Below are 9,940 nucleotides of genomic sequence, written 5' to 3'. Positions count from 1 at the left end.
AAAAACACATAGGCCCTTTTCAAAAATTACCCTTGAGTCAAAAGGGTCTCCTCTCCTGCGGAAAATACTTGATCTATCATACTGAAAATATGTACCATGTATCATCCAGATCGAAGATAGTCAAGCTTGGTGACTGACCGATTTGGCGTGGAATTGGTCAATAGGGACCACTAAGGATTCCTTCCAAATTTGTGGATTCAACAGTTGCAGGAAACAGATGGGAACAATCAGAGGCAACAACCAGAGCAGGTAGTGACTATAACGGATATGGATCCAACTGCGCAGACAGTGAAGGAATCGATTGCCAACTACTTAAATGAGTTCAGACACAGAAAACTGTAGTATTTTCTTTATTTAAATGGAACGTTTCTTACATGTGCTCATTTGTTAAAAAATTTGATCACTACTTTGTTGAATTCCTCAGTACTTTCGGTCATTTCTCGTAGCAATTGATTTATTTGTTCCTCCAATCCAATCAATCTTTCGTCGGTTTCTCTCAAACTCGGTTTCCATGAATGAATTATTCTTCTTGAACTCATCCAGCATTTCCGGATGATGATGACGATGGTGTCGGTGGGATCTCAGATCCATTAGGATCATCTTCATCATTCGTGGTGTAATTGGGAGAGGAGGCTGTAACATTAGACTGATGCAAAATTTTAAACTTTCGCTCCGCAGTGTTTAAACGGTTTCACATCGGGCAACACTGTATTATGCAGTGTGACATAGTAGCCATGATTTTTGTTCTCTATTATAGGGTTTTTAGATCTAATTTCCGTCCTACTAAGGACATCCCGCACTCTACCACGCTTTTGTGAAAGCGTTTGAACAAAACATGGAATGTTTTCATCAAAGATAACTTCTAAATTTATCCACCTTTCCATACGTACGGTTGGATTTGATAAAGAGTCAAACAATGTTGAGATATTATTAAAAATCTAACACTGCTTCTTGCTTCTAAATTCGTCCTATGCGTTTCAATTCCGTCCAAACGCATTGAAACGCCATTAGATTTTCTTCGTCCTACGGATAAACGGAGAAAAAGGGGATGCGCTAGGAGCGCTTCTTTTGTTTTGAGAACAATGAGCGTAAATATGCATACAATGCGCTCTAATAGGATTTATGTCGTAGCTAATGAACTAACGCATCGGAACAAACGTAGTATTGTTTTGTGCATGGTGAAATCATTGATATTACTGATGATTTCTGCTCGATAGAACGGAAATGGGCGATTACGACGAAGTAGCGCTCTTCCCTACGCGCCATAAGCACCAATGTTGCCTGCTGAACAGATGATTGAGCATAATCATAAGAAATCAGTAACTTGAATCATTAATAACTTTTTTCCTTACATTTGATCGAAAACTGGTCTTGAACAAAGTTGTAGCTAAGAAAATTTTCAACAAGTTCAACTAGTTTTTAAAGTAGAGTGAACGAGTGAAATAGATATGAATCGAAATTATGGTTTCTCCATAGTAATTCCCATATAAATTTGAAATCGTTCGTGCCAAGTCAGTTTCGTACTAAATTAGTTCAAATTTTAGGAGGCTAATCAGGGCTCAATTTGGAGCCGTTTGAGCGCTGTGGAGCAAACATTTCAAATTTTGCATCAGTTTACTGTAATATCCAAACATTCATCATGCGTACCTGAATTTACTATTTTAAAAACGTATTAGTGCAATTTATAAAAACATAAAACATAATTGATTAGACATAAATATCAAGGAAATAATATTAAACTATCTTTTGGTGCACCCTCTCTCTTCCATTTGAAATGTATATTGTCATTTTGTAATATTGGGTGCCTAGCTGAATGGCGATTTCAAATAGGTATTCAAGGAGTTTCTACTCATCAAATTTTCCTCGAAATACATGCTCTTTTCTCCGAGAGACCAATGGGCATCCCAAAAAGGTGTATGAATTAAAAAGACTGAATTGAGTAAAGAGGCGACATCTTATCCATTTGACAGGTCTTCTGCTCGATTGGAATAACTTTTCCTATGACTTCGACAGATATTCGATTGTTCCAATTTTGATATTTTGCCCATTTTTTCAGCCTCTTTTGTATGAATTTATTCCACATACAAAATCTAGACAAACATTTCACAGATTCTCCTAATTAACTTTCTCTTCCGTTAATAAATTGGCTGCAAAAACATTCCCTGCTGCTGCTGTACTTATAATTTTATGTGTTAGCCTTTAGCCAACAATGCGGTGAAAATATCCGGGAATGTGATTGCATGACCATGGCTATCCAAAGAAAAAATCAATGAAAAGTTCAAATCAATACCGATAGGGCGTTTTGAAATATTCATCTAGAGTTAATGTTTATAACAGGATTGGCAAATCTTAACATTAACTCACCATCATTATCTGAAATTTCTTCAACAACGCCTGCAACGTTTTGGATTCTGAAGGACCCTATAATTTGGTGAACCTGATCGTAGTATGGCCAGGCAGATGGTGAATCTCCAGAAGGACCAATAGCGCAATTCTCTTTCCTTAAAGACATGTACAATATTGCCAGTTACAATCTGAAACAAAACCCGCAGAAGTCTTCGACTTAGTGATCCTTTGTTGACGATTTCTGCTACGGTTTCGGTGCGTTTCACTTCAAGTGATTACTTACTTGTACCTGGAGGTCAGGTTATGAATTCGGACTTTTATTTCGTCCGTGGAAACGGTAAAACCATGCGTTGAAAATTGAACGCGCATTTCCTCCAGAACGTGGCTGTTTTTGCGGCTGCCTCAAAGGTCTTGAAGTTTGTCCTCCCACGCTTCAAATAAAAGTTCCATTTGGGCTGCGGACCAGATGTTTCACTTTTTTCCGAATATTTCCGAAGATACCAAACAGCGAATGAAAAAATCAATCTCAAAGCAAAACAAAGTTTTGATCGGCTTTGACCGCTTGTCCAAGCAAAGGTTTGATGGGTAGCGTCAAATGACATAATGACGTTCAGCTCTATCGGCCGTGATGCCAGCTGCTGCTTTTCAGGTATTTTTTGTTTAAATCGGAACGTGATATGAGCTATATCAAGCTCGGATTGTGATATAGAATGACAGTTCGTTTATATGAGATATTACTTGACATAGAAGGTGATATAGGCGCTATATTACGAATCTCGCTATATTACGTGATATACAGTGTAATTTGAACGAGGTATTAACAACAATCAATACGAAACTAACGATTTTAAATTGGCTCACCACTTGACTAGCCTATTGGTCCCAAGCAAATCGATTAACGTACCCCATTATAGTCAAAATTCTAGTACTACACTATGTTTGTTTTGATTCGCTATGAAATTTTGACCGATAAAATGAAGGGTTATTGGATTTTCCTATGTTTCGAGGGGTGAATCGACTAGCTTGGGACCGAAGATAGTACCAGAGCTGAGCCAAAAAGTTGAGTACGTTTCTTCGGGACCTACTAGTCTTAGAGTTACCTCTATGGTATTAATATCTTGAAATATAATGAACTTTTGAAATTTTGCTCATTTTTAGTCATAATAAAGATCATTCACATTTCACTAATTTTAATGAAATTCGTTGAAAATCGTGCGTTTTACTAAAATAAATCTAACTTCATACAGGTTATTCCAATAAAGTTCAAAACTAAAACGATAAATCAATAAACATCTGCTTAATCTGCTATATCTATTCTGAATGTTTAAAAAAAATGTTCCACTAGGGTGTACGCTCAATTTTGCGATTCACTGTGTACAGCGCTTTTCGATATAATAGCAGCGCATGCTGATTTACATCCAAAATTGACAATGTTTACATGTTGTTACTTTGTTCTCTTAAACCCCGTACAGACTATGGCTTATATCATGTAATATAGGCTGTCTTGCCATGAGCACTCATACATCTAGTTTTCACTGGAAATCCTACACACTTAGAAATAACTAACTTTACACGTGACTTAATTCATCTTTGACACAAAGAATCAGACGTAAACAAATATTTCATGTAAAATTAAGTGCTCCGAGACTGAAATGTTCGTTGCTCGACGAAAAGCACGTTTGATTGAATTTAATTGCGCATCTGTTATGACTCAATTTTATGTCAAAATTGACGCTCGTATATGTCAGTCTTAGAGCACCTAAGTTTACATGATTTTTTCTAAGTGTGTATGTATGAGTGCTCATTGCAAGACAGCCTATATTACATGATATAAGCCATAGTCAGTCGGGGTATTAGGATCAATTGAGCTGAAACGTTCGTCACAGAACTACATATACACACTTAGATTTTTTTGCCGAGATGGGCACCCCCGAGCCCTCGGCATTTTATTTTGCTGGATCTCAGTGAAAAACTTGCTGAGATTCAGCTAACAAACAGTGAAAAACTTGCTGAGATTCAGCTAACAAACTGGAATTTTGCCGAGATCTCAGCTAACAAACATATTTTTTGCTGAATTTCCAGCAAAATAAAATGCCGAGCTGCTCGGTGGTGCCCATCTCGGCAAAAAAAATCTAAGTGTGTATGTTGAATTTTGCGATAACAAAACACCAAATTTTTGCAAGCACCTGCCAGAAAGTGAGATACTAGTTAAAATTATTCAAAATAATAGCAGTATTTGGTTTGAAAATGTATATACTGCAAATATTTTAAACATTTGTATCTACTATGTACAATTGTTAAATGGGTGGGGGTTGTTAGAATTTCCAGAAATATAAAATTTAAAATCTCAAAGTTAATATCCTATTATTTCAAACAATTTTACAGAGTACAAACAATTTTACAGAGAGAGAGGTGCTTTCAAAAATTTGATATTTTATAATCATAAAATTGAGCATATTTGTAATTCTGTGGCGAATGTTTCAGCTCAATTGATTTTAAGAGAACAAAGTTACAACATGTCATAGTTGTAATTTTATTTTTTTATTAAAATCGGCATGCGCTGCTATTATTTTGAACAGCACTGTATGTCTTTATTTGTAAAAATAAGAAAGTAAGCTCTTGAACATCAATTAATTTGAGGATTACCCTAATGGCCACAACCACAAAAAATAAGGATCTTTTAAGGTCAAAAACTTCACCGAAGACTCCAAACAGTTCAACAGTTCTAGGACTGCATTCCTGCTATATTCCCATCCTGGACCACTGTGTACTGCCCCCGCAGTGGGCACCTGGTTGTAGACTTACGGCAACGAGAAACCCACAAAAGACCATCCAACATCCTTAAAGATAGCATGTTAAGCAAACCTCAAATAACGCACAATTCGTGCATCGACCATTTGCTAAAAAGCAATCAAGTTTACCAGAGTGCATCCCATCTCTTTTCCACCTTTGGACCCCGATCCAAACGGTGGGTAGCGGAGCCTTCCGGCACTCGAAGTACCAAAACAACTGACTTGAGGGGCTGGCCCAACACCGATAGCCGGTTTTTCTTCGTGCCCATAGCTATTTTTTGCCCCAAAGCCTATTGACCACTACATCCACGCGAATTCTCCATCAGCCTTACCTACCTGCCTACCACCGACCAGGGTGGGAGGCCCGGCTTAAAGGTGGTGGGGTTCCGTGTGGTGAGGTCGCTGGGTTCGGGGGCAATTGGCAATCAGCAGCACTAACAACAACAACAACAACCACCACCAGAGTGAGTGATAATTATGCCGGAGAGCAGCTATACTTTGGCTTACACACCGTTCGAACAGAAGTGGCCCGATTGCGAAAAGGCGGAGCCCCAGGTCCGGTTGATTGTTCCTTTTATTCCTTTTTATGTCATTTTCCCCCCGTGGGCTTTATCTCCTCCTCCTCCCCCGGTCCGCGCCGTCGCTTGCACAATTTGCTTCTAATTTCAACAAAGCGAATTTTCTGATCGTGCAGTTATTGAAGGAAAACGAAGCAGAAGGAGAAGGAAATTTTTTAAATTTAAGTGGGTTGAAGGAAATGGGTGCCTTTGGGTGCGGCCCAATCGAGTGTGAGAGAGTGAGAAGCGAGAAATAAAAGGAACAAAAGTGTTGCACGGTGGGAAATTCTGGCAAGCAAAATTTGCTTTTCCCTTTGAAAATGGACCACTTTCTAACGTGATCCTCCCACTGTCCGCGGCGATTTGGATTTTTTTTTGTACCCATTTGCTTCCGACACTTGGGGGAACAAAAAAGGAAACTCAAGCGGTGGACCATGGCTGATGGTTTGGTCGGGGGAGGACGAGGAAGTAATTACCGGTTGATTATTTGAATAAATATTTTAGATTCAGACATGTGCACGTACGTGCACCGCACATACACACACATTTTCGCCCGATGGAGGGAGAAAGAGATCAATTTCGGTTCCCCCTTCCTTGATCGCCATCCACCTTGGCATTCTTTTGTATTCGCACCGACCGACCGACGCTCTGGATCGTAGAGTGCCGTGAGGTTGGAAATGGGCGAAAATAGGAAGCCATGGCCGAGGATTTGTTTGAGTAAGTGTGCTCCTTTGTAGTCGCAACAAGGGTTGCTATTGGGTTGGCAGGATGAGGAGGAGGTCAGATTCGTTTCAAAGTGGTTACCGACTGGGTGGGAAAAATGTGGAAAACCAAGCGAGTAAGTTTATATATCAATTACGTCGACTGCACGAACGAGGAGATTTTGAGGAGTCTGATGGGGGCACTCCCCTTTTCGGGGCTCAAGAAGGTACTTTTTCGCCTCTCTGGAACGGCCCAATCGCTTCAATTACTTTGAAAATTAAGATCGAAGCCTATAATTATTGGAATTGTTATTTTCGCAATGCACTGACGTACATCAATGATGGCGGATAATTTCGTTTAAAAGTGCACGCATGGTTTAATCGAGGTAATAATGTACCAGACGAAAGTTATACCACAAAATGTAATTTTGATGTGGATTTGTTAATGAAACACTCAAAGCAATAAAGGGGAAGCAGAGGAAAACTTAAAACCATATATTGAAATTTAACGAGCTTAATATCTTAAGTTAGCTAATTCTCGTAAAATTGGGTGAGGATTTGTTTTTATTTTAATTGATTTTTGGTTAATATTGAAGAAATAATGAACCACTAGAGTTTTGCCTGTCATTTAAAGTAACTGATGACCATCTCTGAATACCATTGCAAATTCAATGTGAATGCTATCTAGAAACTAATGGAAACTTTTTGGGAAGGATGGAAAGAGCTTCCAGAGCAGTCAGAAACAGTGCTGAGATTTTGCATTGTCATTGACAGACTTTTGTGCGATAACCCTGGTAGAAAAAAGTGTAATTTCGTACATTCTGAGTCATATAATCGTTATCCAAGCAGTCCATGACCTTTTCTCAAGTCATTTAATTTCGTTTTAAATTCAGCTAATAAACAAATCTGCACATCCTTCTTCCTCGTATTTCAAGCTTATTGCATATCGCAAATTAGCTTATTGCGTGCTCTCAACTTAGTGTTCTAGATGCACTTCCACAGTTATTAATTGAGAGCTTTCGATGCCTGTACCATTTTTGCATTGGTATAATTGTGTGGCAAGTCCAATCATACTTCTATGCCCAGGGAAGCCGAGAAATTTTCCAACCCGAAAAATTCCTAGACCGGACTGGGAATTGAACCCAGCCACCTCCAGCATGGTCTTGCTTTGTAGCTGCGCCTTTACCGACTGAGCTAAGGGAGATCTCCGAAGTTCTGCAAATATCTTTAAAGTTCTGTAAAGTTATCTGAAGCTCCGTAGTTCGATTCTAAAGATCTACGAATTACCTAGAGGCTAAATAAATTTCTCAGTAGATCTGCAAAATTCTCTGATTTTTTGTAAATTCCATTGCAGGCTCTCGGGCTACTCTGAAGATCTGAAAATTTCCCTCAAGATCTTCTAAATTACCTAAAGTTCTCAACATTTATTTGAAAATATTTGAGCTTCCTTGAAGTTTGAAATATTTCTCTCATGATCTACAAATTTCCCTGAAGTTCTACAAATTTCACTGGAGATCCATTAAAATTTCTGAGATTCTAAAAAAGAATCAGAAAATCTGCACACTTTCTTTGAGGTCTTCAAATTTAGCTGAAGATCTTTGACCATTCTTGTGATTTTTTCAGAAGTTCTGTAGCTTTGGTCTGAAGATGTACGAACTTTTCTGATGTTCAATAATTGTTCAGTAGATCTCTAAACTTCTGTGATTTTTTTTACATTTCACTGTAGATTCTTGGACTTGTCTGAAGTTCTGCGGATTTCCCTTAAAATTTTACAAATTAATCTGAAAATATTTTAGCTTGCTTGAATTTTTGAAAATTTCTTTGAAAATTTATCTTAAGATCTACGATGTCTCTTTTGAATTTTTCTGAATTTCTGCAAATTTCTTTTAATTTCTGTAAAATTTTCTGAAATTTTGTAGTTCTGTTCTTTAGATTTACAAACTACGCTGAAGCTCAACAAATTTCTCAGTAGATCTCCGAACCTCTCTGATGCTCTAAAAAAAATCTTAGTTGGCACTCAAACAACTTGGTTTTGTTGACCATGGCATGATCAATGCCATTACAGCACCTTTCGGCCAATCACACTAGTAAATAAAAATCAATCAAATCAAACAAAGGACAATATTGAATAGTGAAATCGGTTCATCAAAACACAAATCAAGCATTCTTTAGCAGTTCAAATCCGCGAAATTTTAGAAAACAAAAAGTATGTTCACCTCATTTCCGGCTATTTTGCTGAATGAGTCGAATGAAAATTAAACACAAATCTATTTCGTTCGACGAATCAAACTTCAAATATAATAATCATGTCGAAAAACTGTGAACGCATCCGAACATTGCATCCGACAAAATTATCGAGCAGTCCGCTCGAATCAGACCTACAAATCAGATAGTCTAAACGTAGCTTTAGCTTATTGCATGCTCTCAACTTAGTATTCATTATGCAGTTCCACAGTTAATTTTTTGCGAGCTTTCGATGCCTGTACCATTTTTTCATTAGTCCATATTCAAGGACTTGTTTTTAATATGCTGCACATACAGGTTTCTAGAGATGTACGTTTTTCTCATCGGTGTGCTTCCAAGGCAAGGGTTACACCTGAGGCAGACCAGCCCCTTCGCCCGTACTATCCAACGCCCCTGATCCGGCTCCTCGACTCCAACTGCGATTCAAATAAAAATAAACTAAAAATTTACGTGTATGATCTCAGTTTTATTGACTTAAACATTGTTTTCATAAATCATCCAGTGTATTCTGCACTGCATTTAAGCAAGAATATTGGACGGAAAAGGCTTTGAGAATTATTGATTGATATTTTATAGGCAGGTATGTTATGTATCCTTTAAAGCGATCTGTGTTCACTGGTTCAAATACGCTGGACAAATATTAAATATCAGCTCAAATAACGTATGCAATAACAAATGGACTGATATTAGCGATTTTTCATGCGATTACCCTGCCACCTGGATGTGAATCCACATCGCTTATCATAGCAACCCTGCTGTTTACAGAAAAACAAATGACAGCGTTATTAGTTGATTTGCAGCAGCCATGACCAAAACAGTCAAGCAACTACGCTCGATGGTTTGTTCGTACTGCCAGCTCCACCCCCCATATCGTGAGGCACTTCGTGTCCACCGGATATAGCCAATCCGGTATTTACAACATTCTCTCCCTTGTGGAGAGAGAGCGTCGAACGAAAGCCTAGTTCCGGCTGCCCGGCGGTGGTGCGCGACCGTAAAATGCAGCAGAAGCTGAAGAGGAAGACCGAGGGCAAGGTGGCCTCATCGTTCCGCACCTTGGGCCGAAAGGTTGGAGCTACCAGCCAAACGGTGAAGAAGTACCTGGACAAGATGGACATTGTTATACGGAATCTTCAGTCGAGGCCGGCCGTGTCTGAGCAGCAGGGAATCACCCAAAAGAAGCGACTGAAGGTGCTGGTAGAAAACATAAAAAACCGGCTGAAGATAAACGTTGTGCTGAAGACCGCCACCCTCCCACCGTGCTGATAAGAAAGGTACGTCTCCGGTGTGGATACCAACTAGT

At 38.8% G+C, this 9,940-nt stretch overlaps 1 pseudogene; it reads right to left on the bottom strand.

Annotated features, from left to right (window-relative positions):
• Positions 1-380: 380 nt before the first annotated feature.
• Positions 381-2,817, bottom strand: LOC135706256 (uncharacterized; annotated as a pseudogene).
• Positions 2,818-9,940: the final 7,123 nt, after the last annotated feature.

The sequence above is a fragment of the Ochlerotatus camptorhynchus genome, unplaced genomic scaffold (genome assembly GCF_037179485.1).
Source record: "Ochlerotatus camptorhynchus isolate MF236.1 unplaced genomic scaffold, CSIRO-AGI_Acam_v1.1 ptg000276l, whole genome shotgun sequence".
NCBI lineage: Eukaryota > Metazoa > Arthropoda > Insecta > Diptera > Culicidae > Ochlerotatus > Ochlerotatus camptorhynchus.
Note: the sequence above shows the minus strand (reverse complement) of the source record. Positions and strands in the feature narration are given on the sequence as shown.